Source organism: Festucalex cinctus, chromosome 2 (assembly GCF_051991245.1).
Source record: "Festucalex cinctus isolate MCC-2025b chromosome 2, RoL_Fcin_1.0, whole genome shotgun sequence".
Taxonomy (NCBI): Eukaryota; Metazoa; Chordata; class Actinopteri; order Syngnathiformes; family Syngnathidae; genus Festucalex; species Festucalex cinctus.
This window is the reverse complement of record NC_135412.1, coordinates 34,287,514-34,297,746: the sequence shown is the minus strand read 5'-3', so window position 1 is coordinate 34,297,746 and position 10,233 is coordinate 34,287,514. Positions and strand designations below refer to the sequence as shown.

At 40.7% G+C, this 10,233-nt stretch overlaps 1 long non-coding RNA gene across 1 annotated transcript; it reads right to left on the bottom strand.

Moving 5' to 3' along the window:
- Positions 1-2,384: 2,384 nt before the first annotated feature.
- LOC144013222 (uncharacterized) lies at positions 2,385-10,233 on the bottom strand. The gene is made up of 4 exons (XR_013282189.1): positions 9,966-10,233; positions 9,788-9,900; positions 2,825-2,910; positions 2,385-2,554 (listed from the first exon to the last, which is right to left on the bottom strand). It is a non-coding gene; the product is annotated as an uncharacterized LOC144013222 (long non-coding RNA).

Below are 10,233 nucleotides of genomic sequence, written 5' to 3'. Positions count from 1 at the left end.
CATACTCCTCCTTGCTTATATTTGTCCTGAGTTTTTTCATTTTTTCATTGTTACCGGTCCAAGTTTTTGATCATTCTTTGTTGTGTTCATTAGTGATTTTTTTGTTCATTACTTTAGTATTTTTGAGAAACCTTTTCCTGGGTTCTCCCAGCGCTTTATGTTTGAACTGAGTTCCTCTTTGTTTGTCTTTTTTCAACATCAACATGTTGAGAGCTCAGCCACTGCCACACCCAGTTATCTGTTTGTTTGTTTGGTACTTCTTTCATTTTTTTTTAATGTATATAATTTGTTACTTTGACATCAATGTCCACTTCTTAGCACCTTAGCACCAGCCACTCTCATCACAATGATGCATTTAAATTAGTCGCAGATATACACCACTGTGATAAATCTTGAATTTGATTATTTATTCAAATGTGTGCCAGCTATTTATTGCTTTGTCGATTTTTGACAATTAGATTTGTTGTTTTAGCAGGACAACAAAAAACTAGAACATCAGACAGAAAAGTTAACTGTCAAGCTTGCTGAGCGATCAAACCTGAACTTGCACCCCTTGCCCAAACATAAAAATTGGATTGTTGCTTAAAATGCAACTCAACCCTAAATCAACCTTTTGTAAGATGATAAACTATATAAACAGGTGTCTACTAATGCTGTCTACATTTCATGGTAATGACATTTTAGGACATGTTTGTTGAAAGCTTGGATTTGGGGCAAAAAAAAACATCTGTGTGGTGCAATCTTCAGGTTAAACACTGCGATAAACACAATTTGGCTTTTTTTCGCCTCTCATTGGATGAGCGCATCACTTTGTGAATCTGGCATTTATCCTGGAGTGCTCTGACCTGGGTTCTAAAATGGGCGGCAGGGTGAGAAGGTGAATTGCTGATTAGGTTGGTGTTGATTGAGCCCAGTAAGGCCTTGACACACCGATCTGACATTGGAAGTAAGGAAGTGTCCAGGCACTTGATATGCACTGAACTCTATATATCATGCATATGTAGTGATACTGTATAAAATCACCGTCGTAACGTCAGAGCTGTTGGAGAACGTCTTGGGGCATTTTCGGCGGATTAAAATGTTGATATGTTGACTGTTGACTGTTGATCTGAACGTTGTGACAATTGATCACCCTGATTGGCTGTTACCAAGCAAGCTTGCTTGGGGCAATAACCAAAAATCACTTTCACAATGCTGCATGGCCTAATCTTTGACATGTGAGCTAATAATTTTAATAAGCATTGTCAATTGTGGTAGTCTTGTACAATATAATTCCTTTTTTAACCTTATATATGTTAAGATTGACTGTTTATGAACCGCCGTGTGTTATTTTTTTATTTTTTTATTAATAGCCACTCGCAAATGGATATCGTTTGGTGTGTTGCATTTTCATGTGAGAATACATACAAATCAGGGTAAACCAGAAAGAGAAATATCATTAAAGCAAGGGAAATGCAAATTACATTGGCTGCGACTTTATCTGTTCTTGTTATTTGTACTTGAACAGAAGAAATCAGTCACAGCAGAACGCCGGCAGATGTTAATATTAAAAATCACTTTCAAGAAATAGAGCATTGCTTATGTAAACCTGGTGAACTTATGCTTATGTAAACATGGTGCAAAGGCTCGAGTGTGCTTGCATTGTTTTTTATTTTACTGAATTAAAACGGGCAAATGTTGCTGTTGAGGTTGTTTATTGGTAATGTGCTGCTAACACGGATGCTAAAATGTTGATTGTCAGTTGTAAAAACCCTTCAGACTCAGTGCTTATTTTAATAAACCTGAACATTTGCATAAGCAAACAGCCTTAGAACAAAAAACATCTTTATGTGTCAGAGATGTTGTTCTCATTCTAGGACCCAGTAGCCCCCTCAGCCATCGCAATGAATCACTCGAAACACAACTGTCACACCAGGGAATTCTCATTCCGTGTGTGTGTGTGTGTGTGTATTTGTGCGCACACGTTCATTTGAACGTACACATTTTTAATTTGCCTGAGCATCTGTGTGGAGGTGAAAACCCCCTACCGCTCATTTCCCGTAACGTCGCTGCTTGTGGTCTCTTGTGACCGAGGGGAAAAAACTGAAGCACATCTTGAGTGAAGGAGATTAAGGGGAACCACCAACAGCCTCCTACATTTATTTTGAGAAACTACAACTCGTCATAGGTCATACATCAGATGTCAGATATGTCTGGCCAATATGACGCATGGAGGAAGATCCCACTCTGTAATGTTTACACACATTGTCAAAATGTCAATGAAACAGAGTTCACAAGACTTTCCCATTCTGGTTTTTATTCATGTTTGTATGAACTAGTCCCAGAATGTAGGTTGGGAGCTTTTGTGTAAACAAATTAGTAAACGGTCTCATCTCAGTACAAGATTTAGTCAGTTAACAATATTCAAAAGAAAATTCTTGTGCTGCACAAGTAAACTTCATGACCTATTTAGCTGACCACAGTTATAAATGTGTGCAATAAAAAAATGGTCTTAGCTCAAAACACATCTCTTAATGACACATTTTATCATCATAACATTGTGATCATAGTTGACCTGTAAAAAAACAAAAAGGAGAAAAACACTTCAAGTTGATGTTGCCTGTAATCATACTTTGCTATCATTAAATAATTATGAATGCAATTACAAGAAAAAATAGCTTTGTTTTCTAAAACTGTATTAACAATAGTTGCAGCATGAGAATAAGGGCTTATTTAAACAAGGACACTTGCGGGTAAAAACTTCAAAATATTATATCAGAAGTGTCTTTCGATTATGGTGACGGCGTTTTGAGGGCTTGACTATACGCAAAGATGTGAAACCAACCTTGAGAGTGTTCAAGTTGAATACGCTCCGCCGTTGCATTCCCAATCCATACACTGCCCCAAACTCTGCTAAGATCTGCTCACGTCCTGTACACATTTACATCATTTACATAAATTACATATGTGTGTGTGTGTGTGGGGGGGGGGGGGGCGTGTGGGGGTGTAGGGGTGTGTGTGTTTGTGTATAGGCCTACTGTACTATAAGAACCCATATTCTTTCTTACTTATCGATATAATTACAGTAGAAGATGGGAGCAATCAATGGGCAAAATTGTTATACAGTGACAAGAAAACCACATGAAGGTTAAAGGATAAGCCAATCATTGAGAGACAGAAGAATAGGGGAGGGTAAAAAAAAAAAAAAAAAAAAAGAGATTATGATGGCGGGATGTGAAGGTGAAAGGTGGTAGAGAGGAATGGAAAAGAGATGTCGAGACCAGCAAGCAGGGGGGAAGGGGCGACTGGTAGAACAGCTGCTACTTAGTTGTAATTGCCTCAATTAGCTGATACGGCTGCCATGGCAACAGTGTTTGAGTGGTTGCCATAGTGCAGATGCAGCGTCTTCACCACTGGGGATTCAGGGGTGGGGGAATTAATGATGATGATGATGATGATGATGATGTTGATTATGATGGCAAAATAAGGAACAGAGTGGAAGTGAAAGAAGGGAGAGATTAAAGGGCTGACAATGAGGAGGATGAAGATGTCGGCTTCTTGTGGAAGAAAAACAGGAGAACATGAAGGAGGATCAGGGAGGAACACGGATGGCAGGAAGACGTGTTCAACTCAGGAGTGAGCGATAAAATAAATACGAATACAGTACGAATATGGAGTGGTGTCATGAGGGGAAAAATGGTATAGATCCAACCACTAGGCATGTAGGCTACTACCAGGAAAACAGAACTAAAACTGCTCAATATTTTCTACTCCCACTTTCATCTTGTAAATGCAGTTTCTGAAACCTGTATCAACAGAATCACGTGACTTATTTGTGGTCACGACAGATGTTTTGGCAGCTGCTTGTTGCTAGGCGGGATTCACACTGGACAATTATGTGTCCCAAATTGAGATAAAGGTTGTAATACTGTGAGAGTGAAGTTGTAATTTGAACAAGTGAAAGTCAAAATTCCCACACAAACAAGACTAGCAGGGACTTCCCCAACCTTGCATGGTAATGCAAATGGAATTATGGGAACCAAGCAGTACAATGGAGATGAGGCTTGGGGGCAGTCACTTATAGATGCAGGAGCAATCATCAATGACACTTCTTTATGACAAAGAAAAATGTGCTTGATTGAATAGGTTGGAGAATGGAAAGGCGGTTATATGTATAGTATAGAGAGGTCGGGATGTGGGTGGAGCAAGTGGAAGAGAAAAGAGACACGGAAAGTGAAGTGTGAGGTGGGTGAAGGGTTATAAGGGCTGATGGATAATGCAGTAGCACTTCACTGTTACAGGAGGCCGCTTCCGCTTTTTTTCTTTTGTGTTGAAAGGCAGACAAGAAGAATGAAATTAATTTTCAATGGAAAACTGTAGTTTGACACTCACTGTAACAACTTTCAGTAAAATCTACAGTAAAGAATTACAGCATTATCTTGTTTTTTAATTTTACAGTATTTAAATCTATGAATTATGGGTAAAACAAAATGCATTATGGGTTTAGAAAAAGTATAGTAATTTGTATAATTAGTGGTCAAATACTGTAAATTTTACAACAACTATCTTTTGGCATTTATATAAGTGGATTACAGGTAAATACTGGAAAGATTGTCAGGTTTTGGTGGGTTTCTCTGCAGGAGAAGAAGGAAATAGCGGACCCTGCATTGTCACCAGAGCAAGGACAAGAATTCAGGGAATTGGTGAGTAATATTTGAGCATGAGGGCAGTCTGCAAGCTGGGATAGGCTCCAGCAACCCTTTTGAGGAATAAGTGGGTAAGAAAATGGATGGATTGATTTTACGATATACTGAATTATGTATTTCCAGTAATTTACTGGCAACTGTGAATTATGTAGAATACAAGAAACGGTTGTAACTAGATTACATTGGATTGCTGTAAAAGCAAATGGTTAATAACTGTAATTTATATACAGTAAATACTTGTAAAAAAAAAAAAAAACAACCAAAAAAAAAACTTAATATACTAAGACTTGACAAGAATTGGCTGGCAACTTTTTTGCCAGTTATTTCTTGTAAATTCTACAGTCAAATTCTAGTGATTGTTTATAGTGCATTGTGATGTTAGTTCCTATTTAAACCTGGTGAATATTGCAAAAAGACACAAATATCTCGACAAAAAAAAAAAAAAGAAAAAAAAAGTGACATTGGCCAAAGAAGTCTGGGATAGAGGTAAATATTTTCATATAAAACATGTATAGATATGTGACATTTTCCGTCCAAATTTGGTAAGTTTAATCACCATTTTCACTCATCTATACTTTTTTAAATTATTTATTTATTTATTTATTTGTATTTATTTATTTAAAATTTTAACCAATTATTGACCAATCTCAATTGTTTATAAAGGTTTGCTGTCTTTGATGATGTATTGGTAAGGACTTAAAGGGGCTGTTTGCCGATTTCACTCAGGAAATTGCACTTTTTTAATACAGGATTTAAACCAGGGGTGCCCAGTTCGGTCCTCGAGAGCCCCTATCCAGCCTGTTTTCCACGTTTCTCTACACTAACACACCTGATTAGTGATCAGGATCGTTATCAGGCTTCTGCCAAGCTTGCTGATTAGCTGTCATTAGATTCAGCTGTGCTGAATTAGGGAGACATGGTAAACAGGCTGGATAGGGGCTCTCGAGGACCGGACTTGGGCACCACTGATTTAAACAAACGACTTCTCAATTTATACATATGGGCTTTTCATAACGTGTGGGGGTGATTTTATCCTAAACCCCCACACCCCCAGCCTGTATTTTGCCAGCCATTCACACATGTAAGTATCTGTGAGTGAGTGAGTGAGTGAGTGAGTGAGTGAGTGAGTGAGTGAGTGAGTGAGTGAGTGAGTGAGTGAGTGAGTGAAAAAAAAATCCGTGCGCGCTTTCAAATTGCCGCGGGAGTGACGTCACGCAGCTGGCACGTTCACCCGGCCCGTTTGCGACACGCCACCTCCCGCTCTGCGAATGGCTGGAAGGGTGCAAACACTCTCTTTCCACAGAAACATCCCGCTGTTTACAAAACAAACACAAAATGGCAAAATACAGGCTGGGGGTGTGGGGGTTTTGGACAAAATCACCCCCATATGTTATGAAAAGCCCATATGTATCAATTGAAAAATCGTTTGTTTGTTGAAATCCTGTATTTAAAAAGTGCATTTTCCTGAGTGAACCTGGCAGACAGCCTCTTTAACAAACATGACATGAGCCGGTGTGACATGCCCGGAACACCTCCCCAGGGAGGCGTCCAGGAGGCATCCGAACCAGATGCCCGAGCCACCTCAGCTCGCTCCTCTCAACGCGGAGGAGCAGCGGCTCGACTCTGAGTCCCTCCCGGATGACCGAGCTTCTCACCCTATCTCTAAGGGAGAGCCCGGACACCCTGCGGAGGAAACTCATTTCGGCCGCTTGTATCCGGGATCTTGTTCTTTCGGTCACGACCCACAGCTTGTGACCATAGGTGAGGGTTAGAACGTAGATCGATTGGTAAATCGAGAGCTTCGCCTTTTGGCTCAGCTCTTTCTTTACCACGACGGACCGATACAGAGTCCGCATCACTGCAGACGCTGCACCGATCCGCCTGTCGATCTCCCGCTCCATCCTACCCTCACTCGTGAACAAGATCCCAAGATACTTGAACTCCTCCACTTGGGGCTGGATCTCATCACCGACCCGGAGATGACACGCCACCCTTTTCCGACTGAGGACCATGGTCTCGGATTTGGAGGTGCTGATCTTCATCCCAACCGCTTCACACTCGGCTGCGAACCGCTCCAGTGAGAGTTGGAGATCCCGGCTTGATGAAGCCAACAGCACCACATCATCTGCAAAAAGCAGAGATGCAATACTGAGGCCACCAAACCGGAACCCCTCAACGCCTCGGCTGCGCCTAGAAATTCTGTCCATAAAAATTATGAACAGAATCGGTGACAAAGGGCAACCTTGGCGGAGTCCAACCCTCACTGGAAATTAATCCGACTTACTGCCGGCAATGCGGACCAGACTCTGGCAACGGTCGAACAGGGACCGAACAGCCCGTATCAGGGGGCCCGGTACCCCGTACTCCCGAAGCACCCCCCACAGGCTCCCCCGAGGAACACGGTCGAACGCCTTCTCCAAATCCACAAAACACATGTGGACTGGTTGAGCGAACTCCCACGCACCCTCGAGGATCCTGCGGAGGGTGTAGAGCTGGTCCACTGTTCCACGGCCAAGACGACAAACACACTGCTCCTCCTGAATCCGAGATTCGACTTCCTGACGGACTTACCTCTCCAGCACCCCTGAATAGATAAGACATGATGCCACATGATGCTGGGCTGCCACCCAGCCTACACTGGCCCCTCCCACCGGTGGTGAGCCCGTGGGAAGCATTTGGACATTTACAAAAGTTATTTATTTAAAGCAGTTTGCAAATGTCAAACTTGTCTTTTACTTGTTCTGTTTCTTACAGTTATTTCAATAGCAACAGAGGTGCTATTTTGCAAAATTGTTCTACCTTGAAGGGGCTCTGCAAGATCACTTTTAGTACCTATTTGCCTGTGTTTGGTGAGCTTCAAAATGAAATTTGGCGAAAGCGTCGGGTGGAGGGAACTGGAGGGCAAAGGGTTGCAGGTTATATTTGTGTGGAGGTCTTCAGGGGTTGCTTATGTGGCTCCTCTCCAGTTGCGATTGGTCAGCTTGTGAATCTACGACCAGTGGCCCGAAGAGCGATGTGTCGCCATGTCTAATCTGTTGGAAGATGGTTGATGGAGACCCGACAGCATCTGGAGTGTGAATTTCAGCTAGAGCGTGGTGAGTGTGTGACCACACTGGTCCCCACCCATGCATGTCTTATCTTGTCGGCGTGCGCATGTGTGCGACTGTGCGTGTGTATGCGTGCATTTGTGTGTGCTCATGACCAGCATCACATGAGCAATCTTCCATCTTCTCAAGTTGCAACAGTCCCAGTCACTATCCTCCAAAATATTTTTGAGCAAATTTGCTGATAGCTGCTCAGAGCTAGTATGCAACTGTAATTATTTTATTTACATATTTATCATATGTCCCAGGTAAACAAGTTCACTTTAAATACAATGTGCCAATTTTCTCTTGCTGTCACATCTTTCTACACTAAAACGAGAATTAATTTTAATGAACATTAAACTTAATATATTCACTTTGGATTAAAATTAAACTTAACATATTCACTATAGGCTAACTTAATTCAATTGTGTGTTACCATTTCAAGTGCTTTTATTTTAAAGTTGGTAAACAATTCTCTTTTTAGAGAGCAGACTGTGCCAATAAGGAAGAAATATCACATAACTTCCAGTAAGAGCTTTGTAAAACCGGAATTCTCCTAACATACTTTCCTTCTTCTTGTGCTGTAACTAGAATCGGAAGAATGTGAAAAGGCAGGTTTGTTTTGTCTCTTCCTGCTCCTTCATTAATTGTCAGAGCTTGTCTAAATTTAACTTGCATTACCAGAATTAGACTGTGATTATTTTATTTACTCTCCTATTTGACTATAAAGGGAAATGAAACAAAATATGAAGTGTGTCTAAGACAACAGCTCCACTCTTGGAAATATTTTGCACATGACTTCATGGATGTTGGACAATTTCTGTGTTCATTCAAAATGAGTTTAATGGACTTAAGGTTACTGTTTCTCAAAGTTCGTCAACCAAAGTTCTTCCATTCTTGGCACTTTATCCTAATCATTGAGTCACCTTGATATTGTGTATTTTATATTGTATAGTTTTATATTGTCTATACATTTATTTTATACTTTTATTCTCTTTTAAGTGTAATGCTGCTCAGTTGCTACTGTTCTTTAATTGATCCTAGGAGAAAAAGAAGGAATTGAAACTCATCCACACATGACTTGAAGGGGAATGTCAACCCAAAATAAAAATGCTTAATGCAGCCCCACACTTAAACATGATATTCTGAATAATATAGTGTTTGTGGAATCCACCTGTTTTTAGCCATCTCAGGGGATGGCCATTTTGACACCTGCTGTCGACTGAAAATGACATCACATTTGCGCAGGGCTCAGTAATGACCAATTATGGCTCACTTGTTTTCTGAGTTTGGCCATGTGACATTCACAAACTGAGATTGGTCATTACCTGAGCAACAGTGATGTCATTTTCAGTCAACAGCAAGTGGCAAAATAGCCAGATGGATAAAATTAGGTCGATTTTGCTGCTTAATTCATATTCCAAAAAACACAATATTTATCATATTTACGTGTTTAGACTGATGGGCATGCATAGAACACATTATTCTAAAATCATCATAATTCTTAAATGATAATCATTTATTTATATATATATATATATATATATATATATATATATATATATATATATATATATATATATATATATATATATATATATATATATATATATATGACAACCTGTTCGTGGTCTACCAAACTTTTGTTTTGACCAATCACGGTAATGGATGAAAAGTTCGTCTACGTTGACGTTGCTGGTTAGGAGGAGAAAAAAAAAAAAAAAACAATAACGGGGAACGAGAAGCATCATAGCGAGCCGTAAAAAGGATATAAATTCAATTTTGAACGGCAAGTTTACTTTTAAAAAATTACCTAATGGTGGCATTGACAAGAGCAAAGTAATTTGTATGTATTGCCATCGCGAACTGAACTACCATCGCAGACGTCCAGCTTAAAATACCATTTGATGGCCAAGCACACCGTTGATGCCGATTCTCCGACCCCTCGTCAAACCCAGGCACCGTGGATAATTTCCGACAGAAACCAATGAATGAATCAACTAAGAAGAGACTCACCGAATCCATAGCTAAGTGGGTGGCCACGGCGTGTAGACCTATTAGTATCGTGAAGGACGAAGGGCTGGCCGAAATACTTCGCATTGCATCCAACGACTACACGTACGAATTGCCTGCAGGAAACGGAGAAAGCTACGGTAAAGGAGTCCTTGGAGAAAACGAAAGCCGTCGCGCTTACCGGCGATTACTGGACGTCCCTCAGTCACCACAACTACCTCGGGGTAACTTCCCATTATTTTGACACTGACTGGGTGCTTCGCTCCCATGCTTTGATTGTTATGAAGACCGAGGACCGGCATTTCGCCGATACTGTCGCAGAGCACTTCAGGCAGGTAGCTAGTATATGGGACATCGAATCCAAAGTTGTCTCACTGACCACATATGGCGAGCGCAATATGATCGCAATATGAAGGCGAGCTTCCCTGTTGTCTGAAAATGTTAACAGG